Source organism: Sciurus vulgaris (assembly GCF_902686455.1).
Source record: "Sciurus vulgaris genome assembly, chromosome: 4".
NCBI classification, from domain to species: domain Eukaryota; kingdom Metazoa; phylum Chordata; class Mammalia; order Rodentia; family Sciuridae; genus Sciurus; species Sciurus vulgaris.
This window is the reverse complement of record NC_136464.1, coordinates 180,866,862-180,891,999: the sequence shown is the minus strand read 5'-3', so window position 1 is coordinate 180,891,999 and position 25,138 is coordinate 180,866,862. Positions and strand designations below refer to the sequence as shown.

Here is a 25,138-nt window from a genome sequence, read left to right as displayed (position 1 = left end):
CCCTGTGCGTGAGATGAGATGGTCTGTGTCTTCTCATGATGCTGGACTGAGACTGGAGCTCCAACGTGACAGTGGACAAGAAGGGATGTAAAAGAATATTAAAACAACTGGGAAATCAAAGTAGAATCTATAGTTTATAGTCATATTTTTCCTGGCTACCCAGGAGTGTTTCAAATCCCTTAATATCTAAATCCTCCATTGTCTATGTAAGAAGTATGGATCAAAAATAATAAAAATTGCTGCTCTGAATAAGGAAATTGAGCTATTTTCTGCATATTGGATCCAATATTTCATTCAAAGTTTCACTATTTATTCTCTACTGATTAGATCATCAAGAAAGATTTTTAGAGAAAAATCTGAAAGATCACTCATAAGTGCCTTCTACCATTTGTGGTACTCTCAGAGATCAGATGTCCATTGATCAAAAATGACCCCAGGAAACTGATGGATATTTTTACCTTGTGGCAAAGGCAAAAACACAATCCAAGGTTTTCATGTGGTGGATGTTTTTCTTTCTCTGTGGGTGCTGGAATATGTGTGTGTGGTTGTGGGAGAGGAAAAATTTGAAAAGAGTTTTAGGGACTTGTGTTAAATAAAGTACCATGCTTTCTGGGGTTTACATTAGAATTTAAAAAATCATCAGCTAAGAAGCTGTAACACACAACAGTGAACATTTAAGAAATAATAGGCTCGATTTCTTAGGACCTCTTGGCATATAGGGAAAAAAACAGCTTCAAGATGGCTCCCTTTCCCAGTTCTCTATTCCTAGAGAATACTGGCTCTTTAAATTGGAAATGAGTGATATCTATTTATTTATCTGAATATTTCAATTATTTGCATTTGCCCAAAGCTTCAGAGTTTTCAAACACATTCACATTTAATCAAACAGTCTTTAGTTTTCATGACAATTCCATAAATTTGCTCAGTCAGGTATTATTTCCACCCTGAGAAATAAGGTAGGCTTGTTGTTTAAATTCTGGAGTTGGATGTATACTGACTTGTGTTGAAATATTTTCCCTGAGATTTTCTCATGACTAATACCTGGTACAAACACACTGCCCATTGAATCACTCAAAAATATTTCATGGGCCCTTGCCAGGGGTGGCCCTTTCCTGAACACTGGACTAGACTGGAGATTCAAACTTGGTCCTTGAGCTCATGGAACCTACATACACACAGATATGCAGCCAGACTTACTTTAAAGCCTAGTCCACCAACCTTGAAGTGTGCTCTTTTTATTATATCATGCTACCTTCAACACTTAGAAGAGTGTTAGTATAGATCACAGGGACAAGTATCTTCACATAATCATATTTTCATTATTACATTTCAGGTTTTTACTTCACCTAATCTTTAGTTTATATCTTAAAAGTATGTTGATTTCAAATTTAGTTTCTTAAATAAGATAGAAATGCTGAAAATCAAATTTCCTAATTCAGTATTCTATGCTGTCCCATGACAAAGGAATTCAAAGAAGCAAAAGAACACGTCCTGAGTCCTTGGTGTAAGTCACTGCCCTACGACTGCATTTACTGCAGACTCTGGGGCTTCAGTGTGTGCTGGTGCTACAGTAGATCTCCTTATTCTGCTTGCTAAAACTCTGGTACTGAACTCTGACCTTGCTTGCTCTGCATCGCCACCTTGAAGCAGACACATGTTGACAGGAGAAGGTCGCTTCTCAAGTGGTTCTTGAAGCTCCACAGCTTCCTCATTGCATTGTTTAGCACAGTTGGGACTTCTGCTGTGTTGGGCGAGGCAAGCACTATCAATCTCTCCACGAGTTCATTTTTCATGATAACAGAAAAAAAGGCTTTTTATTTAATATCGACTTTTATGAACCTAGCATATGTAACTTGCTACCTATTTGTCCACAAGATTTATGAGTGATTGATGACACATCTGTGATTTCCTCTCTTTCCTGTCTGGAGAAAGTTGTACTGTTTATATCTTACACATTTCATGTGAGCATGTCACAGTGCGTATTATTTTAGAGATTGCTTTACAAAAAATATCAACTGATACTTCAAAAACTAGTGCTTCAGGTAAAGAGTTAAAATTGTACTTGATAATCTATGTCAAGGACAGAAATGCACAAAAGAGAGATTCGCTAGTTTTCTAAATACTCTTAAAAATATAGAAGTGGACAATGGTCAAAGTTTAGTTTTTCTGCAAACATTTAAACACGTGTTAGAGTAGAATGGTCATAGTTTAATAAAAGGGTTGTCAAACTTTTAATTCACAGAACCAAATAATAAACAATCTAGGATTTATGGCTTCATCTTTGTTAAAACTTCTTTAACTTTGTCATCATAGTACAAAGAAGACAGATAACACACAAATGGGTGTGACTGTGTTCCATTTCAATTTTATTTACAAATAGGCGGTGGTCAGGGTTTGGCTCTTGGGTTCTAGCTTGCAACCCTGGTTGAAGACATTGCAGATTCTCATGAGGAACACCACTTAGGTTCTCTGCAATCCTTGAGGTGGTAAGTGTGGGTGTGTTCCCTTGGTGGGGACTTCATGTGGGCCAGCTCCACCCAACTGTCCTGGGTGGGCTACAGAAACCTCAATCGGGGCCTCTATGATTGTCAATTCTGAGATGATTCTTAATCATTTTTCTTCCTTCAGGTGAAGCACCCAAATACCCTAGTCACATAGGTGTTATCTCTTAGCAGTGAGGAGAAGACACAGGCATCAAGAACTGTCGGGAAAACACACTAAAAGAATCTCAGAAAAGTGCTCATTTATCTTTCTTTAATTCTCCCAGGGACCCTGTGTATCTATTCCTGTTCAGCTCATTTACTTTTTATTGCATCTATTTTAATTGGACAGCCTAAAAACAGCTTGGACTTTCATTTTCTTTCCAATAACTGCTGTTTAATCTTTTTTACAACAAAGAAATTTCTCATCCTATCTGCTTAGGACCAGCCCGTGAGAGCACTTGACAAAGAGACTGGCCTGAGCCAGTGCCGTAACGGGAGTCCACAGGCTAGTGCATGGTCCTACGTGACCTACGCATCACAGATGAATTACTCACTCCACCAGAGGCTGGGAGGCTCTGCTCATCTTGTCTCTCTGCATCACCTTAGGAACCGGGTCTGGCCCAGCCATCCTGTACCCACAGTGATGGACAGAAGTTCAGATGAAAGAGCTCACACAGTCATTATGAGACGACCTGCCACCTCTCTGCAAACAGAAGGAAGGAAGGACAGGTACAAAAAGAATGCTGAGAAAGGAAAAGCAGAATGGAACTTACACACGAAGACGGTCTAGTTCTCAGATGGTCTAGTTCGACAAGACATAGGATTTAAGAAAGTGGGATGGATCCATTAATCCACCATACCTGTGTCCCTTAGAATTTCTCAAAGCCGACCTGAACAGTTAAGCCGTACACATTTCACCTTAATGGCTCATAATATCAATCTTAAAATACTTTTTTCCAGTGATAAAAGTATATTCAACATGACCATGGAGTCCTCACACATGCATTTTTATTTTCTATTTATTTACCACTTGGTTTTGTAGATTACAACCTCTTTGCTTTCATATACTACTATATGACAAAAATACATATCAACTTCCTGAAAACCAGAGATGAAAACTATCTCAAGCAAACATCAGATGCAATTTCAGATATTGACAGAAATGAGGTATTGATGTGCAATTTTCATTAAAATTTTGCACAGAGCACAAAACTATGCATTTTCAATGAGACAACATATTGATGAATCATATAATGTCATAATGTCATGTAATATCAATGAGTACTTATTAAGTTAATTTAACTTCTTTTGTATATTTTATGACTACCTTGCAAAACTTTAATAGAGATTTTGTCAATGTAAACCATTTAAATATTTAACACTGGTCATGGATAGGCATGATTCAGCTTTCAAAGAGAACTAACAGTATTAGACCTTGCACTGCTAAACTCTAGTTCCTTGTATTTTAAAGCTCTCATTTTGTGAAAGAAAATTCATAGTCTAACCTGATTTATTACCATGATTAGCATAAGTATATGGTCTATGTCTTTATTTTGTTTTGATTTTTAAATGAAACAAACGTGCTATCATCTTTAGGCACAGAAGGAATATTTTGTCATAATTTCATATATCTGGTTTTTACTGTATAAAAGGTAGAGTTTCCATAATGTTCAATGGATAAAGTTGCTATGAAATTCAAGATTGCAAAAAGTTTATCTTTTTGTTATTATTAATGCTATTTGATTAATAATTAATTTTCATTTGCATTCATTTTTATTCTTAGTTTTATTCTTGAGAGATCTTATTGGTTTCTCTCTTATCTGTCTGGCATCCCTTTTTAAAATCTATGTGTACATACATATATTTAAATAATATTATTGACCTAATCTTGTTTCAAATAGCATGGATAAAATACCATGTTGTGGTATATATATGCTTTTTTGTTTAAAAATTTACTTGAAGTGCCCTAATATTGATACTTCCAACATTAACATTTTTATTTGCTTTGAATTGCTTACTATCTTTCAGGGAAATAATGAATTACTGTATATTATATCATGAATAGTAAAATGCAGAATTCCAGAGTACATATTAGTTTTTGTATGAAAACTAATTGCTGCACCTTTGCCAGTATAATCATTACATACATAAATGATCGTGGAATACTTACCTCAGTTCGCAACACCATTCCCTGCCTAGATTTTTACATACAATCTACTGGACACCTGTATGACATGCCCCAGAGAAATCTCCATCCTCAGTGCAGTGAACACAAAGCCTTTAACTTCCCACTCCCACACCCTGTCCCTCTTTGAGGAGGTCCTGACTCTGTGGCTTGCATGTCCACTGGACTTTCTTGTCCTTTGTCTTCTTGACCCGTTTTTGCCAGAAGCCTGGGAGTCCTCCTGGATCTCCTGGCTTCCTCATCCTCCATTGCTCTCACCGGACTCTTTCTGCTTCCTGATTCCTCCCTTAATCCTTCTTGGTCTAGGCTCCAGGCACTGGTGAATGATCCAGGAACATAGCCATTGGTCATGTCACCTGGTTACCTACAGCTTTCTGTGACTTCCGGTCAGGTAAAATTCAGGGACTTTGCCTTTGGAAGATGCCCTGGATCCTTCCTGCCCCTGCCTGGACAGCTGGGTTGCCTCAGCTAGTCACCCTCTCACTCCACATCACACCCTGGCTGAATCTGATCCCTCCAGGGAACAGAGCCTTTTTTAGAACTGTGGTCTTCATTCTTGAAATAAAGGCTAACTTGACCAGGCTTCCTTTAGAGTTGATGTTAAATCCGGTTGAACTCCACTCTTTCCTCTACTGCACATCTTACAAAATATAATTGCATATTAATTCCTGCACAATATGTTTGCCAGCATTCCATTAAACTATATCATTAATGGAGAAAAGAGACCAGGGTCTTGGTTAGCTGGTAGAGCCCCAGGGCCTAACAGCATCAGGTATGTGGGTAAAATAATAATTGGGTGAGTAAACTTGTGAATTGGCTTTGCTTAAAGATTTACAAATTTTAGGTGACTCTGGATAATGGGTTATTTTTCACAATCATTTTAGCTGTTAGTTGCGAGAGACTACCACTGTTACAAATACTCATACACAGCTAGAATTAATCATTCTTTCTGTATATGCACAACATGGCTTGGATTTTGATCCTCCAAACTCATAACATGTTAAAGAATAACCCTTTGGCATCCGCTCAGATCCCTGGTGTAGCCAGGTAAAGCAAATGTCATAGTGCAAGATAGAGACATACCAGAAACAAGGAAGTAAGACCCACATCCTCTGGGGACTGTAGAGAATTTAGAAAAAGGAATTGTGTGTGGAAGGGATTTTTTCCAAAATGATAAAGCTGACTAAATGTTGATCTGTTCTTCATTATCACCACAGGCCAATAATCCCAAACAATGTGGGTGATAATATCGTCCTGGGACAGGCGGTCTTGTTGGTCCAAGATCTGAGCAACACCATGAACAGAATTGAGTTTTTATAGTGCGCATGCATCTTTTAACTTAGCAAAATAACTTCGTTATCCTTTAGTAACACCGTTCACTACTTGAAACTTAATTCGGACAATTCACTATTACGGGGTCAGCTCCTGTCTCAGCAAGAATTAGATGTGTTTTTAACAGATTGATTCATGAAGGTTTGAAGGTGGGCGTAGGTCATGTGTCAAAACAGTACTCCGCACACCTACTTTTCAAATAAATGACACTGGCATAGTGGTTATAAAATCTAAATAGTAGGATTCGACTTGCTCCTTTCCATGACTACCTAGAGCTTCTATTTGTTTTGAAAACTTAAAATGGTAAAACAGACTTAGTGCTACAAGATGCAATATTTTTTGTTTGGAAAGTGTAAATTTTACCTAATGTGTGAATTATTTTCAAAAATTGAGTGAAAGTAAAACCTGTCCTTCCTTTTCACTTGTCATTATTATTTTATTTTGAAACTAAAGCACAATTAAGAAAATAAGAGGCTTCATATGTGGTATGATTAAGTAGGTATTTAAATTGCACCTTCTGTTGACATATTGGTTTTATTAAAATCCATTTACTATCTACTGGGTAATTATTTGTCCAACATTAATACATTATCGTTGCATTCAAAGAATCAAACTTCAGTCAGCTAGTGAGATATCGAAATGACTAGAAGAAGAGTTGTATTTCTTTCCTCTTTTGTGCTATAGTTAAATAAATGAGTACCTTTATTACATTTATTGGTGTAATAATAACATCTACATAAAATATTATAAATGAAAGAATCCCCCTCTGCACTTCTTTGCTGGTTGTAGTTTTGTGGCTGGGTCACTTCCTGGTAACTATAGAAGTTGTGTGGCATGGGGCAGGATGTGCTGAGGAGCCATCTACCCGGGGTGGCAGCAGGCTGGGTATGTTACTGGCACTGTGTGCTGAGTGTCAGGCACACCGCCCCTGAGCCTGGTCTAGCTCCTTCCTGTGCGCCCAGGCACACTCCCCCTCCGAGTCCCCGTAGGGCTCCAGGGGCCACCCAGCTGGCCAGTCACAGTCAGAAAACCTGGTAGAAGCCAACACGTCCTGCCCGCCCAGGCATGAATGCCCCGCGTGCTCTATTAGCTCATGACTGGATGAAAGCAGAAGGCCCTGGAGAGAACTCCCTGTGACCCTGGGGTCAGTGAAGATGGGGTGCAGCTGGTCTCCCGCCCACTGGTGGCCTCAGAGCCTTGGCAAGAAAGGCATCACCCCTGGAGAAGCCCCCGAAACTCCCGGGCCGAGGTGCTGCCCAGCTCCCGCATGCCTCACCCAGTCACTGCATCTGGCTCCCGTAAGGAGGGGCTGGAGCGTGCAGGCAGTCAGGGTGGCGGGTGTGGAGTTGAGGAAGGACTCCTGGTAAGTGAGGTTTGCTGGGAGCTGGGAAGGAGGGACCACAGTCCAGCAGCTCACTTCACACTTACATACCTGAGAATGTGGCTGAATTTTTTCTGAAGCCGGTAAGACTGAGTGGCTGGCCAGCACCCAGAAGTTAAATGCCACCTTTCTGAATGCCCGGGAGCCCTTGTATTGTAGATCGACCTCACGCATCACCTTCATCAAGAAACATGGCCCATTAACTTGAAAATGAGTCTTGCACATTATCGTCTCCCTGTCTGGCTTGCGATTTGCCTGAGGTTAAAGATCATCTCCTCTGCATCCTCTGCCCATGTCCCATGGCACTTAAGAAAACATTTGTACCTGGCCATTTCATCATTTATTTACAAACACAAATGTGTACTACCTCGGTGTCACAGTCCATTATGGGCCTGTGGATCAATACACCAGCGTCTAATTGAACTGAGATTTGTTAGCAGATACAGAGAGAAGTCGCAGGGGGCTGAGAGCACGGTCGGGCCGGAACTGCACCAGGAGGAACTGCCCTTCACCTGGAGGTCCAGGCGCACTTGCTGTGGCAGGGGTGTCAAGCACAGCGCAGAGTAGTTTGTTGGAAGTGTACAGGGGCGAGCTAAGAAGAGAATCCCTCCCACCACGAGGAGAAGCCACCAGAGTGCAATAGCTTAACATTTGGCCAGAGAAGACTTGCAACCATCGCGCATGAAAATCAAGAGGTTTGACTCTTCTTTATCATGCACTGTATGCAAAAGTATGGTGTCTAATCTCAAATTACTATTCAGTGTCAAAGCAGCAAGTAGGACAAACCTCCAGGCGGAAGCTAGTTTGTTTTATTTTATTTATTTATTTTTGTGGGACTAGGGATTGAACTCAGGGCTTCAATCTTGCTAGGTAAGTGCTCTGCTCCTGAGCGACACTTGAAGCCCTCAGGTGCTAATTTGTTAGCATTCCTCATCCAAAGGCTCCTTCCTTCCCAGGTTGGCAAAAATGATATCTGCAGAGATTATGGAGTACTGGGATTAGATCACATTAATTTCCAACCCATGGGCTATGTGTGCCCTGTAGGTGGACTAGAAGTGAATCCCCGGCTTGGTGACTGACGGCTTCACTTAGCTGGGGATCCATTTAACACCTGCTGCCACCCTCTGCAGGTAAGCTTGGCTGCCTTGGTCTGGGTCTGTTTCTGCCATATGGCTTTGGCCGTCCTAGTAGCTCCACAAGAAATAAGAGACCTGCATTTCTAGAGAGCTGTGCCATTTATGCTGGGGCTGACTGATTCAAACCTAGCTGCTGTTTTTACTAACAAACAAATGTGATTTTAATTGAACATGCCAACATCATGACCATTATGAAACAATGTTCAAAGGTAAATTTTGGGAAGAAAAAAGTTTGTTAAGGCAATGTAATTAGTTTAACTTAGGTGGCATAAATTTTATGCAAACATAAAGTCGATAGTATGAGTGTATCTCAAAAAATTTAAAAGTTCATGAAAATCCTTTGGTTATGCTCCTTGGAATTTTGTTGACAGAATAGAACATGATGTTTTAAACTATGAATCACTAGGATTTATCTGTGAATCGAAAAACATGTAAGATTTTGTATACCTGACTTAATAATATTTTACTGCCAAACTTATTTTCCAAATGTAAATTGAAGCTCTTAATTGCCATGCTCTGCCAAGTTATAGATAAATCCTGGGGGTGAATAACTTATGCAAACACAAAATGCAAACATTAAGGTGTTTTTTCACCAGAAAGCCATTTAGAAATGAGTAGGCAGTTATCATTTTCCTCTTCTGAGATAAGGAACTGCATATTCCATTCAGAGCATTCAGCAGTTGTAACAAGTATTAAGATTAACTCAAATTTATCTGTCTTCCTTCCAGAGAAATCAAAACATTTACTATTTATTTATTGATATAATGCTCTTTTACAATAAATGAAGAACTAGATTTGCTGTGTATACTACCTTGTAAAATTGAACCTGGCCAAATTAATATGGTTTGCACAAGTTAGGAGTCATAGGGCAGATAATGTCACTGAAATCCACCAGTGAGAAAGCTTCAAGTTGTAAGCATACATCTGTATGTCGAATTTAAATTTTGCCACATGTCATAATGTAGCTACACCCTTTCAAAACCCAGTGGATCTTCATTTGTAGACAGTCCAGAATCATCATTTTTTTGTCTTCATTACTGCATTTTTCCCAAGCAACATTCACCCTGCTTGGCCTATTACTTTCAGAAAGCCAAGTAACTCTTCCTATTGAGCACTGGAGTAGAGAGATCAGGAGTATGTTATGTTATATTGAAACAGTAAACCAGACAGCTCTTGGAGACTTTTCCACTGTAGGTGATTTTTTTTGTTTTGTTTTGAGGGACCACATGATAGGTGCTGAGCTGTAAGACTCCATGTCTTACATGAGCCAAACTCTTCCCATATAAGCACAATAACTCTACAGTTATGTGTTTGTCAGCTCTTTTTTACTGTGGCCAAGATAACTGAGAAGAACATCTTAGGGGAGGAAAAGTTTATTTTAGGCTTATAGTTTCTGAGTTTCAGTTCGTGGTCATTCAAATTCATTACTCTGGATCTGAAGTGAAACAGAGCATCATGGCAGAAGGACTCAGAGGAGGGAAGCTGTTCCATTCATGTGGCTAGGAAGCAAAGAGAGAAAACAAGGATCCAGAGACAAAACAGAGCCTAAGCATGCCTACCATGGCCTAATTTCTCTAGCCACACCCTGTCTGCCTACAAATTCCACAAGGAACAGCTGTCCTTTCAAATTGCCCAGATGAATTAATCCACTGACTGGGTTTTAGCGATCATAATCTAATCATTGCACCTGTGACCATTCTGCATTGCCACGTGAGATTTTTAAATGATACCTCATATCCAAACTGTAACAAGTTACTTGTCATTTTGCGAGGAGTTTAATTTTATTCAATAATGTTTGTCTGTTGGTTTGTTTAAATTTTGGAATGGAAGTAGAATGACCGAATGTGCTTTTCTCCAAATTCAACATCCTCTGGAGGAAACTCATTGGTTGGTCCCGGTTGCTCAGTGGCAGCCGTTTAATTATGTATTTATCAACAGGCAGAAAGTGGGTACTAACAAGCACTTGGTAGAGGTAGCTACATCTTCAAACCAGGAATGCTGTATCTACCAACCAGGTCTGCTTCTCTGGTGGAGGTGAGACACCCAAACGTCAATAAGGCCTTGACATTGAATTCCTTAGCTCCAAATCTGTCCCACAATGAGCCCAACTGTGCTGTTCTCTCCCACTAACCTTGACCCTGGTTCTGCTTTCCACGCTGGCTCACTTGTAGTTTTATTTCTTTTCTTTGAGCAACTGGCCTCTTGCCATTCCTCTCCAAATTAGTTCCCTACTGGGTTTTTATATTCCACTCTTGGCTACTCAGCTTCGTTCATGACCAGTCCCATCTGATCTGTTTTTCTTGGCACCTGCTCCACTGAGAAAAAAAAAAAAATTTAAAAAGAGATATATTTCCCCAGAAATAAAGGAATTTTACAAAAAATGGTTTATTAATCAGTGAGGAAAAATATGTTATTATCTAAGATTTAGTTGAAATGTGATTTGAGAAGAAAGATTTCAAAAATTTCATTCGAGGTGTCAAATATTTCTACCTTGGAGAAACAAAAAAACTGAATTTAGGATTTCTGATTCCGTATTTTCTCCACCAATCAATAAAATCGCCACAGCCACATAGATCAAATTCTTTCACTTTAAGAACATTTACCAAGCACCTATTTCATGCAAGACCCTAGAGATAAAATTTCAAATGTAATGATCTCAGTCTTGGAGTGCAGATGACATCGTGCTGCATAAAAGACCTCCAGAGGCACAGAGTCACCAGCTTTTATTGTGGAATATCTGTGGACTCTTCCAGAAAATAGAATTAATTGCTAAATCATGGGAGACACTCTGTCAATGTCCAGAGAGTCACAGGCACCCAGGATGAACCAGAAAGGAAGGTATCTCCTGTTTGGCAGAACCCACGTCGTAGGGCAGGTCCACAGAGCCCAGCATGCTGAGGTGAGAACCCAAGCTGAGCAGACTGACAGGCTGGCAGGGCAAGGAGCAGACCTCAAATGCCTTCTGAGAAGCACGTAGATCTAAAACATCCCTGCATGTGGGCTTGTAGGCGCCACGCCAAAGAACTGCCCCTGGGGAAACTGTCTCCATTTAAGCGTGACAGCCCAGTGGATTCTTCTATGTTTTTTATGCTAAAGATATCATGATGTGAATGGTCCACACAGAAAACCACAGAATAAGGACACACAGAGCTGGTAGAGGACTCTATGGGACAAAGGAACAGGATGAGCACGATGTGTCCTGTATTTCCCAAACCAAACCCACCTCTGGGATGACCGCGGATGGCATCAAGGAGTGTTTTTCCACTCCTCCACTTCTCAGTTCTGCTGAAATGATGGGTTCCTGCAAAAATCCCCGGAAATAATTTTGGAACATCCTGAGGAGCTGTGTCTTTGAAAGGTCCCTTTAATACCTCTCCAGCTTGTTTTCTGTTCTGCATTTGTTTTATTTCCTTTTTCTTTCACTGAGTCACAGTCGTAATGTCTGCACTTGATTCTACAGTTGACATCAGCTGCGATGCCATTTATTGCAACCTAATATGCCCTTGTCCCTGTCTGAAGAAGGAGGTACTTTGGCTGATGCCCAGGCAACTTGTGGCTGATGCTCTCCTGGTGGCAGTTGGTGATGCCAGCTGTGTACTGCTCTGAGATTACTTTTGTCTGATGAAGATCTGAAATACCTCCTGCCAATGCCAAAATGGTTGCTGACCAAGTAACAGGCACTGTTTCCTACTGTCTCCATCACCTCCAGCAGGAAAGCAGCCAGTGATCCAAGGTGCTGAGGATGTGGAGGGTGTGGCCGTGCCTCTTTTGATTCTCTCTCTCTCCTTTAATTATTTTTTTTTTTTTCACATCCTTAGTAGACACAGTAATGTTCTCCAGGGTCCTAATTTCTTGAACCTGTAGATCTTGTCTTATTTTGAAAATGGTCTTTTCAGATGTGTAAATTAAGGATCTCAAGATGCAGAAAAATCCTGGATTGCCCAGGTCAACCTAAATGCTATCACAAGTCTTTGGAGGCGAGAGGCAGAGGGAGGTTTGACAAGACAGAATGCAACATGAGACGGAGGCAGAGACGGTCAGCAACCATCAGGAGCCTGAAGAGGCAAGCGACAGAATTTCCCATGAGCCTCCGGGAGAAGCACCATCCTCCAAGTCCATGATGGTGTGCCAATGTGCCGATTTGGGACTTCTGGTTGCCAGAACATAAAAAATAAATTTATTTGGTTCCAATTTACAAAAGTTTCGTGATTTGGCACTTGCAGACACAGGGAGCGAAAGTGAGCATTCTGTGACCCAAGCCGGAGTTCAAGAGGTAACTTTGATTAGAGGTGGGATCTGTGGTGAACTCAAATACCAAGCTGTAAAGGAAGAGGTGGGTTTTCTGATTCTGTTGTGAACTGGAAGTTATTTTAAGATTAAATCTAAGAGTAATGATTGCAAAAAAGATGCCAAATTCAAATAATTTTACAGTTTTATCAAATATAAATTGTAGGCATCATGTTTGAGTAGGTAACGATCTTATTTTTTATTGCATCTCAAAAAAAATCACTGGTAGTTCAAACACAAATAATAAGAAAAGTAAATAACTAATGTTGTATATACTCATGTTCTTTCAAAATGACCTGTGGGAATTACAATGATCACTGTTCACTCGGGAATACAACACACAGTGATCAACAACAACACTGCTCAACAACAGCTGAGCAGTGATCTGTAGTTTGTAAAAAAGAAAAAAATGCTAAGAGGAGAAGAACCCTGAAATCACCCTCAGTTCCATCTGAGGATTGTCACTGTCTTCAGTGTGGAAATTCACTGCCAAGTGCAAGGCAAGCAGGTGGAACCCAGGGGAAAAGGCCTCAGTCTGCAAGGACTTCGTCTAAATCAGTATGATTCAGAAATGTAGAAACATATTTTAAAAGGACAGAAATTTAATAAAAGAATAATAAAAGAAAGGAAAAAATAGATGAACTATCCCCCCGAGAACGAAGACCTGACCATGCACACTCAGCGCTCACTTGCAAGTGTCCATCGACCCGCTGGAGCCTAGAGAGGTCACCTTTTGTCCTGTAAGGTAGCCCTCTGTAAGTACAGTCTGGGGAAATGTCACTGGCACTTAGTAGTGGCCAGGAGATATAGCTGTGTTGAGAGTCCCATTTGGAACGTCTGGAGAGTAAGTGATAAACACGCTGGGCATGGGACCCAGCTCTGGATAAAGTGGTGGATCACCTGGATCTGGTGTGCCAGCTCGTGTTCCAGTGCAGAGGTAGGGCTCCAGAGGCAGGTCCTCCACTGGGGACCTGGGGCACAAATGGAACCGATGTGCAAGTTAAGGATCTCAAGATGCAGAAATGGTCCTGGATTGCCCAGGTTGGGCCACAAAAGTGCAAATCCTCACTAGACACAGGATCTGATGGAAACTCGATCTTGAACTTCCAGCCTCCAGAACCATGAGAAATAAATGTCGTTCAAGCTATGTTGTCTACAGTGTTTTCACAGTAGCCTGGCTAATGCTGCTGGTTGGCATGGTCTGAGTGTGCAATGGCAGGGGAAATAAAGGAGAGATACCTTGGATCTGATAAATTTGCTCTAGTACTTTTGCCTCTCTGTTTAGAAGTCAGATCCATGGAGAAAAAGCTTTGCAATTCCCATGTGAACAAAACTATGTGGGACTGAGGATGCCATGAATAATCAGAAATGGAGTGGCTGGGGAAAATTATTGCCACAAAACACTGACTGCATGTTTTATGTTGACTACATAACAAACGCCAGGATGTGCCTTAGGCTCCACCATACTCAAAGGGAAGCATCCAGCCTAAGAAAATATCACTAACTCTGCATTCTCAGGAGCATTAGAAAAGCGCCAGAGAGACTCTACAGTGCTGAGGTCTGGAGTTCCTACAATTTGCCCGTTTCACATTTATGTTCTATGCTCTGTCTTAGACATGCATGGTGGTGTACAGGAGAGTCTGCCATACACTGAACAGGGCTTCCTTCAGATCCACGCTTGCAGGACATGTACCATGAAAAATGAAGTGGAGTTTTGACATTGGTCCTTGACTTGAGAGAAGGGTGGCAGCCTCTAAGTCATCTGAGTTGTCTGGGTCCTGGCTTACCCTGCCAGAGGGGAGACTTGGCAGATTGGTAATTCTCCAAAGAAAAAAACGCAACAGTGTACTTTCTATAATCACCTGGTTCTACCCTGACCACAGTAAAAGAAAGAATCCCCAGGAAGCTCATGAAGAAACTTGCAATTTCCTCCACTTTTCCACAGGGAACCTTTTACTTTTCAGCAGTTGGAAGTGCAATTCATTTAAATATATGAGCAACTTAGGCACCAAACTGTGGTTCTGAGAAAATCAAAAGTGGGGAATGTCCAGTTTAATTTCCTATTATGCACATGAAAGGCCAATCTTCATATAGGCATAAAGCATCAAAAAATATAACTTCTTGGGATGAAAAGCAAGCAGAACTTCCCTTTAAAAATTTCATTAAGTCCCATTAAGTCCATGAAACCTGTGTAAAGCCTTGACATGGGGATCAGGGAATATCAGAGAGTTCATAGTGTGTTGAGGCTGCAAGTAATATATTGCAAGGTAAGTGAAAGATAAGTATTTGGCATGTTTGCTACTTAAAACACTTTGGGTTACCTCCACACTGTTCACCAAGAATGCACAGACTGCTTCCTGGTTGTACAATATATGGGAAAAATTTACATGAGTCTCAACACTTGATAGATGTCATTCAAGCAAAATTTCAGGTTGGTCAGTTTGGAATAGTTTTCTTTTTCAGATTTTCAAGGTTTTTAATGACAGGGGAAGAGGAAGTACTTGGGATTGATACTGAGCAAGTTTAACTCCATGGATGTATGATTACGTCAAAATGAACCTCAATATTATGTTTAACTATAAAGCACGTCTAAAAATCTGTTTAAAAACCATGCTCTATCTGAGGTGCAGATGGCAAAGATTTTCCCCATTCTGCTGGCTCTCTCTTTTCATGTTCTTCATTGTTTCCTTTGCTGTGAAGAAGGTTTTTAGTTTGAATCCATCCCTTGTTTTGATTCTTATTTCACTTCTTGCACTTCAGGAGTCTTGTTAAGGAACTTAGTTCCTAAGCAGACATGGTGGAAATCTGAGCCAATTTTTTTTTTTTTTTTCTCTTGGGTGCAGGGTCTCTGTTCTAGTGCCTATGTCTCTGATACACTTTCAGTTTATATTTGTGCAGGGTAAGAGATAGAGGTTTAATTTCAGTCTGCTATATATGGATTTCCAGTATTCCTACAACCATTTGTTGAACAGGCTATCTTCAATGCGTGTTTTTGTCTCCTTTGTCTACTGAGGAGATAACTGTATTTATGTGGGTTTGTCTATGTGTCTTCTATTCGGCATCATTGGTCTATGTATCTGTTTTGGTGCCAATACTATGCTGTTTTTCTTACTATGGCTCTGTAGTATTTATTATTTAAAGTCTGGGAAAATGATGTCTCCTGCTTCAATTTTTTTTTTTTTTTTTTTTTGCTAAGGTACGCTTTGGCTATGCTGGGTCTCTTATTTTTCCAAATGAATTTTGTGATTGCTTTTTCCATTTCTATGAAGAATGTCATTGGGATTTGATATGGAATTGCATTGAGTCTGTATAATGCTTTTGATAATATGGCCATTTTGACAATATTAATTCTCCCTATCAAAGATCATGGGAGATCTTTCTATCTTCTAAGGTCCACTTCGATTTTGTTCTTTAATGTTCTGTAGTTTTCATTGTAGAGGTCTTTTACTTCTTTTGTTAGATTGAGTCTCAAGTATTTTATTTTTTTGTGAATGGGATAGTTTTCCTAATTTCTCTTTCAGTGGTTTCATCACTGATACTTAAGAACTCATATGATTTATGGGTGTCAATTTAATATCCTGCTACTTTGATGAATTCGTTTATTAGTTGTAGAAGTTATCTGGTGGAATTTTTGGCATCTTCTAAATGTAAAATAATGTCATCAGCAAATAGTGATAGTTTGAGTTCTTCTTTTCCTATTTGTATACCTTTAATTTCTTCTGTCTAATTGCTCTGGCTAGTGTTTCAAGGACAAGGTTGAATAATAGTGGTGAAAAAGGTCATTATCCTTAGTCTTTGTTCCAGTTCTCAGAAGAAATTCTGTCAACTTTTATTCATTTAGAATGATGTTGACCTAGAATTTAGCATGGACAACTTTTACAGTGTTAAGGAATGTTACTACTATCCCTAGTATTTCTGGTGTTTTGAATATGAAGGGGTACTGTATTTTGTCAAATACTTTCTCTGCATCTATGGAGATGATTATATTACTCTTAATTTTAAGTCCATTGATGTGATGAATTACTTTTATTTATTTTCATATGTTGAACCAACCTCACATCCCTGGGATGAACCCCACTTGATCATGGTGCACTATCTATTAATATATTTTTGTATGCCATTTGCCAGAATTTTATTGATAATTTTTGCATCTCTGTTCATAAGGGATATTGGTCTGAAGTTTTCTTTCCTTCATGGGGCCTTTGTTTGATACTAACTTCATAAAATGAGTTTGGAAGGGCTCCTTCCTTTTCTACTTTGTGGTATAATTTGACAAGTATTGGTGCTAATTCCTCTTTGAAGGTCTTGGTTGAGAATTCATCAGGTCTGGACTTTTCTTAGTCGGTAGGCTTTTGATGACATTTTCTATTTCATTGCTTGAGATTGATCTGTTTGAATTATGTATGTTCTCCTAGTTGAGTTTGGGTAGGTCAAATGTCTCTAGAGATTTGTTGAAGTCTTCAAGATTTTCTATTTTATTGGAGTATAAATTTTCAACAGAGTTTCTAATTATGATCTGTATTTTGGTAGTGTCCATTGTGAGATTTCCTTTTTCACCATGAATTTTAGTAATTTGAGTTTTCTCTCACTTTCTCTTCACTAATGTGGCTAAGCATTTATCAATTTTATTGACTTTTTCAAAGAACAAACTTTTTGTCTTTTTCAATTTTTCTAATTGTTTCTTTCGTTTCAGTATCATTGATTTAAGCTCTGATTTTAATTATTTCCTGTCTTCTACTGCTTTTGGTGTTGATATGTTCTTTTTCTATGGCTTTGAGATGCAATGTTAGGTCTTTTATTTGTTAATTTTCTATTCTTTTAATGAATGAGCTCAATGCAGTGAACTTTCCTTCTAGCACTAGCTTCATGATGTCTAAGAGATTTTCATATGTTTTGTCACTATTTTAATTTACCTCTAAGTATTTTTTAATTTCATCCCTGATTTCTTCCATTATCCAATCATCAATCAATAGCACATTATTTAGTCTCCCAGTATGACAGTAGTTTCTATTTTTTATTCTATCATTGATTTCAAATTTCATTCTATTATGATCTAATAGGCTGCAGGGTATAATCTCTATTTTTTTGCATTTTCTGAGAGTTGCTTTATGGCATAAGGAATGGTCTGTTTCGGAGAAGAATCCATTTGCTGCTGGAAAGAAAGTGTATTTGCTGTTTTATGGATGAAATATACTATATATGTTTGTTAAGTCTACATTATTGATGTATATTTAGTTCTAGAGTTTCTTTGTTCAATTTTTGTTTGCAAGATGTATTCAGTAGTGAGATACATGTGTTAAAGTCACTCAGTATTATTGTGTTGAGGTCTATTTGATTCTTGAAGTTGAGAAGGGTTTGTTTGATATAAGTAGATGCTCCACTGTTTGAGGCATAAATATTTTATAATTTTTATGGCTTGTTGATGTATAATTCCCTTAAGTAGTATGAGGTGTCCTTCTTTGTCCCTTCTAATTAACTTTGGTTTGAAGTCCGCTTTATCTGATATGAGGATAGAAACCTCTGCTCTTTTACATAGCCCATGTGAGGGACGTATTGTTCCCATCCTTTCACCTTCAGTCTGTGGATGTCTTTGCCTATGAGGTGAGTCTCATGGAGACAGCATATTGTTGGGTCTTGTTTTTTAATCCAATCTGCCAGTCTGTGTCTTTTGATTGATGAGTTTATGCCATTAATGTTCAAGGTTGTTATTGAGATATGATTTGTGTTCCTGGTCATTTTGGTGTAGCTCTTGTTTTTAATTTGAATTAGTTCCTTCGTTGTTTGACTATTACTTTAGTGTAATAGTCCCCTCCATGGTTTTCACTTTTGTTTTTTTCATTTCATCATCATGGAATATTTTGTTCCATGAATATTCTGAAGTGCAAGCTTCCTGAATCTGGATTCTTGTGATTTTTGTTTAACTTGGAAGAATATTATTGCATCTTCAATTCTGAAGCTTAATTTTGCTGAATATAGGAGTCTTGGTTGGCATTCGTTTTCTTTCAAAGCTTGTAATATGTTATTCCAGGACCTTCTAGCTTTGAGGGACTGGGTTGAGAAATCAGCTGAGATCCATACTGGTTTCCCCCTATATGTGATCTGATATTTTTCTCTCACAACCTTTAAAATTATATCCTTATTCTGTATGCTAGTCATTTTTATTATAACATGCTTTGATATGGGTCTTTGCAATTCTGCACATTTGGGGTGCTGTGAGCCTCTTGTATTTGATTTTCCATTTTGTTCTTTAGATTTGGGGAATTTTCTGATATTGTTTCATTGAAAAGATTGTGTTCCTTGGTTTGTATCACTGCACCTTCATCTATCCTGATAAATCTTAAATGTGTTCTCTTCATGTTATCTAATAATTCTTGGAAGTTCTATTTATGGTTTCTGTTTTCAGGATTATATATTTTGTCTTCATTGCCTGAAGTTCTGTCTTCCAAGTGGTCTAGTCTGTTGGTAATGTTTTCTATTGAATATTTAATTTCTTTTGTTTGTTTGTTTGTTTCCTTCATTTCAAGGATTTCTGTTCAGATTTCTTTTCACAATCACTCTTTCTTTGTTGAAGTGCTTTTTTGGTACCTGTATTTGCTCTCTAACATCTTCCTTTACTTCACAGATCAGTTTCATTATGAACATTCTAAACTCCTTCTCTGATATTTCTTCCACTGTGGTAATGATGAATTCGGTTATTGGAGTATCTGGGTTTGCTAGGGGCAATTTGTTTCTTTGCTTTTTCATGTTGTTTGTGTATCAACCCATCTACCAGTATGCATCTGAGGCAGTATATTTTCTTCCCTGGGGAACTTAGAGTGTCCCTGAAGGTTTCTAGTACCTCACTGTTTAAGGGGAGACAAATAATGCCAACAACCAATGCAAACAATTTACAGCATTAAACCAAATAAGTCCTGCTACAATATCTACAATGTTAATTATCACATTAAACAGAAATGATATGATCAGTTATTTTCTATAATAAAAACAGCAAGTGTGCAAAATGGTTTACATTTTCAAAGAGTGGACTATGAGAAAACAGAAGTGATATAGGTTGTGATGATTACAAGAAGAGGAGAAAAGACAAAAGTAAAAGATTAAAGGAACAGTGAAAAAGAATGATAGAGATTGACTATTAGCAGAAGAAAAGAGAAAATCAAGGGAAACAGGTAGGAGAAACATATATATAAAGGAAAAATAATTTAAAATGAAAATAAAAATAAAAGAATAAAAAACAAAACTAAAATATACTAATCAAACATCCTTCTTCACAAAAAAGGAATCCATGTAAAGTAACTGACTTCAAAAATGGTATGCCTTTACTCCATGTACAAACAGAGAAACAACATGTATCCCATTTGTTTACAATAAAAAAAATTCTAGAGATGAGAAGAAAAAATAGTACAGTGTATAAATGTTCATATATTACTAAGGTCACAATTAAATTGTGAAAAAAAATTTAAAAAAAGATAGAAATGAAAAAGAATCTTGATGAAAACTTACAGAATTCTTTCCATTGGACTTCAAAATATTCTCAGCTCCTCTTCTCAGTAAATTTTAGGTGGGGTCTTCTGGATTGCTGGAGTAAGAGAGGTAATCCTGTATGCAGAGTTCATGGAGGCAGAATTTAGGCTTAGGTGAGCTCTGGGTTCTTTGCTGAATACCAACTGATCTGGTTCCATTCAAGTGGTGGGGGAGCCAATTCTCAGTCCCCTACATCACCTGCAGACCCCATGTTTTATGGTCTGTGTTCAGTTCAAACAATTTCTTCAACTCCAAAACTTCCAAATTCCTGGCCAGATGTGTCTCTCCCAGCCAGTCCTGTAAGTAGTTGGAGTGGGAGGTGGGTAGTACCCCAGTAGGTTTCCATGACCAGTGTCCCCTACTTAAACCTCTCTCCACCTTTGATTTTCTTCTGGTCACTTAAGTGCAATCTATGTCATGCAGTGTGATTTTACTGGCCTGTATTTCAGGTCAAACTCAGGGTGGTTAGTAATCATCTTCCTCTGTTGCTGGCCCCTGAACCGCAGTTACAAAATGGTTCCTTCCTTTGTCCTCTGCACACCCCTGGAGAGATGGCTGATTCTTTCCCCACCCTCCGATATTATGCAGAGTCCTTCACCTTTTGGGGCACTGTCCTTGGACCCAGAAACACATCTGGCTTCCCCCCAGTGGGGATTCTTTTAATTACTTATCCCTCTACTATGCTCATGGAGGGTCGGCCCTGGCTGGAGTTTCCAGTCTCGCTATGGCAGTGGCTGTGCCCCTGGGGATTTTTTCCTTGTTTTACTGTATCCAACTTTCTTTATCCCCGGGTCTGCTTTGAATGTCTATTTTTAGGTTCCAGGAAAGTCCCCTTCTCCCTTTTATTTGTTCACCCACATTGCAGAGAAACTGCCTGTCTGCTTTTTTGCTTTGACACCACAGAGCAACCAGGAAAGCAACCTCCTCTTTTCCGCCATCTTGGATCTCCCCCCAATGGTTCATGTTTGAAATCTCAGTTTCCTCTTCTAATTTAGTCTAACTTAAGTAGTTCTGGAAATGTCTCACTCATGCCTTGATTGTTCACTGTTATAGTAAATATTTAACAGGCATCTAATGCATACCAGATGCTAAACAGATGCAGCAATTGGCAAAGGAATATTAAGGTGAAGAAGATGAAGGACTTGCTTTCAAGGGGGTCACTCTCTCTTACTCACAGGAGATACCAGTGTGATGTGAAAGAATTAAGATTTCACAGGAGGGGTAATGGTGGTGGAGGTGGAAAGATTTTAGACAGCACACATCTGTGCTTGGAGCTACAAAGGAGAAAACAACTTCATAGGGGAGGAATATTTCTAGGGGCATCTTAAACATTCCTTAGGAGACACCTGGTGACATTCACAGCAGCAGGAATTCTGTGCAGAAGGACACCAAAGGAAAATGAGCCATCTGTCCGTACCACTGGTGGTGGGGTGTTCTTGATCGCAGGTGGACCAGGGGAAGGCCCTGGGGGCGTGCTGACAAGTGTTCCCCTGCTGCACTGGCAGAAATTTTGGAAGGCTACTGACAGACTGAGGCATGAGGCTCTATTGGTCCAGAACTCAGGGTTTGCTATGGAGACATAGAAGACTTGACAGATATTTAACCTTCCTGTCCCCATGTCTTCATTTAGAAAATTTTAACAGAGAAACTGTCTTTTATGAAGAATAAATGAACTCACATCCATAACATATAGAGAGTCGTATGTGCCGTCTCTCAACTGTCCCCTTGTCTTTTCCTTGAATCTTCATCTGGAGCCTCACTTTCCTCTAACAACCTGCCCAGATTTTTTTTCTTTTGAGACTTGTGCCACAAAAAATGGTGGATGTGTAGCAGGAATCAAGCAAACATTTGATTATGGATTGAATATCGATTACTCTCAACCTTAGTTGAAGATAATATTAGGCAAAGATGATTAGTTAATACAAGAAAAACTCATTTTCAAAATTGAAAATGAGGCAAGTAACACGTGTAGATACCTATCAGTATGGAAACGAGGTAAAGGAAACTTAGTTCTATGAGACATCGACAGTAACATTATGTGGATTTTTTAAAGGAATTTCAGAAAATAAAACTACTTTACACAGGGAGAATTGTGTAAACTCCCACGGGCTCTTCTTGACATCTGATGCTTTAAATTTCTTTCCATCTGTACATTTTTGACACTTTCTCCTTACTTACAAGAAAAGCCAGGCCCAAGCTGGTTCTTCGGAACCAGCTCTGTTTACCTGCCTTGGGTACCAACCACCTCATCACCTCCAAAATGGAGTAGCAGCTCTGTTGAGCTGTGGGAAAGAAGTAAAATCAATTCTTCGCAGCAAACATTTGTAACAGTTGGTTTATTGTAATCTCTATTCAACTTTTAAAGAGTGCAATATATACATTTTAAGATGATGTAAATGGTAAATTTAATTAATTTAATCAAAATATTTTTTTATTGAAACAGATGAATGTTCTAAAAGTTTGTTGATTTTGGAACAACTTTTTAGGTTTGTTTTGGAAGTAAAAGTATCATTTTAGCCAACATAAAAACAGCCCCTAAAATCTTTAAATGTTTGCCTCCACATTTTTTAAACAAATTCCAAGCATGGCAAAGGACATTTTCCTGAAAAACATGTTTCCTATTAACATTATCGGACTGTAATGACTGACACCTTGGCTGTTGCTGCATATATGTTTCCTTATTTATCACTCACACATTATTTACTTCTTATAGTTTGTTTTTCCCATTCTGGTGAAAAGTTTTATAAAGCATCTTCTGATCATACTAACGTTTGAAACAATAGTAAAATTCCTTTAAAAATGCATTAGGTAAGGAAGTCCTGCAGTCCCCACGAAGGGCATCATGTGATCCTTCAGCACTCAGGAGCTCACACAGTTGTTGACTTCCAATTTGATTTGCAAATTTCCTTCCTCACCCGCTCCCAGGAGCCACAGAATCCTATTTCCATTGTACAGTTTCTTTTCTAGGCAGCTTGAACTTTGGGATCCATGCAGAGCCAGGGAGTTGGGAAGGGCTTCTCTCAACTTCACCAAGCTACTCTTTTATGGGGAGCAGATGGGGATGAGGGACACCAAGAGGCTTCGAGGCCCAGAACTTCCTGACCAACTGCAGGAAGAAGGAGGAGCTCCCTACGGGAGGAAAGCATGAAATGTCCCCACCCATTTCTTGGAGAATCATGGCACACTCTCTGTCAGATCTTAGAGGACAAGGGGGACACCACATAGAGTTCATAAATCATCCTATTCACAGGGGATTGGGAAGACATTCGGTGAGGAAAGGAATTGTGTTTTCACAACCAGAGGAACTGGGGAGCTTTCCATCAACTCCCCCCATGAATTCTAGCCACAGGACCACAGAGCCACACTTCCAGGGAAGGCTTCCGGAGCCACCCAGCCCCCCACTCAGGGAGGAGGCTTGCACCTCCTAGACCTCCTCTTACCTTTACAGGGAGGCCCTGTGACATTGACTCTCTTTCTCCATGCAGGCAGGCTGTCCTAGGGTGGTCGGGCTATCCGTGGCAAGCGTTCATGTGGGACACACTGTCCTGAGCACAACTTTAACACAGGAGCTAGATGGTCTTATCTTCTATTAACAATTTTAGAAGTAAAAAATTAATAGAGATTAAGAAACATCCCAGCAAATGATCTAAACAGGTTCTGCTTAAAAAACAGGCTTAACAACTTCTACTCCACGGAGTTTTGATTTCTCCGATATCTGCTTTGAGAAGTTCTAATTGACTAGAACCATGTGATAAATAAATGTGCTATTCTCCTCATAAAGTGATGCTCTTGGCCTTTATCCCATTCTTCTGTTGTGAACGTGTTTTTAGCAGTTTTGCTGGCAATGATGATTTTTCCTCTACCCACCTATTCATATCTTTTAGGTATGCTTGTGATCAAATTTAGACTACTTCATCCATCTATATTTTGGAAAAAAATTCTCTTTGTATGAATTTAGTGCACAATTTTAGGTTGAATTAAGTGAAACTTCAAGCAATTACATTAAATTTAGTCATAAATAGTATAGCGTTTTGATTTATAGGACAAAAGAATGTAAGTTTCTCCATGTGCACACTGTTATGTGGTTAAGCTATTTGAAGTTAAGTGCCAAATTGAAAGTGGAAGGATAGGAAAAGTAAAATTGGTCACAACAGTCATTGAGGAAACAATCGATTGTACTAGGAACAAGTGATGTTGTCATTGGATTTCATCTCCTGTCTACCTGGCTGATACCGCTGTAATTGATGTACTAGAGTCAAAGGAAATAGAGAATTGGAGCACATCTGTGTTTCCGTGTTTCCTCCTTTATTTCTGAAACTAAGCTCCTTTACATTTTCAGTTCTAGTAACTAGATCACACTATGTGGGCACAAATGAAATAGAGCAGTAACCAGCCTAATGGAAGCAACGATTTAAACCCAAACGTTAGCTGTCCAATTTTCATCTTAATGGTGTATTAACACTGTTCAGAAACATTAATTCATTATTTTATTTAACATTTTCCCCTTTTCTTTCTCCTTATTGGTCAAAATGGTCTTCAGTTTTTACTGATAGATTTCTAAAACACGAAGTCTGTAGGCAACCTTATAACATTTAGAAGATAAAGCAGAAAAAGAAGTTTTCTGGAAAAAAAAAAAAAACAAATTGATGTGATATAAAAAGAGGGGAGAGAAAGGCATTCCCCTCGACAGAGAAGAGAAGAGAGCAGAGCACTATGACCCCAGGTAGGGACTGTTATTGGTGGCTAAGGGTAACAGTAAGTGGATAATCAAAGTAGATAGGACCTCAAAAAAGTCTGAGGCCCCAAGTGTCAA

General features: G+C 39.1%; 1 long non-coding RNA gene across 1 annotated transcript; it reads right to left on the bottom strand.

Moving 5' to 3' along the window:
• Positions 1 to 1,986: 1,986 nt before the first annotated feature.
• LOC306659624 lies at positions 1,987 to 23,899 on the bottom strand. The gene is made up of 3 exons (XR_013763354.1): positions 23,766 to 23,899; positions 3,038 to 3,186; positions 1,987 to 2,701 (listed from the first exon to the last, which is right to left on the bottom strand). It is a non-coding gene; the product is annotated as an uncharacterized lncRNA (long non-coding RNA).
• Between the last annotated feature and the right edge of the window lie 1,239 nt (positions 23,900 to 25,138).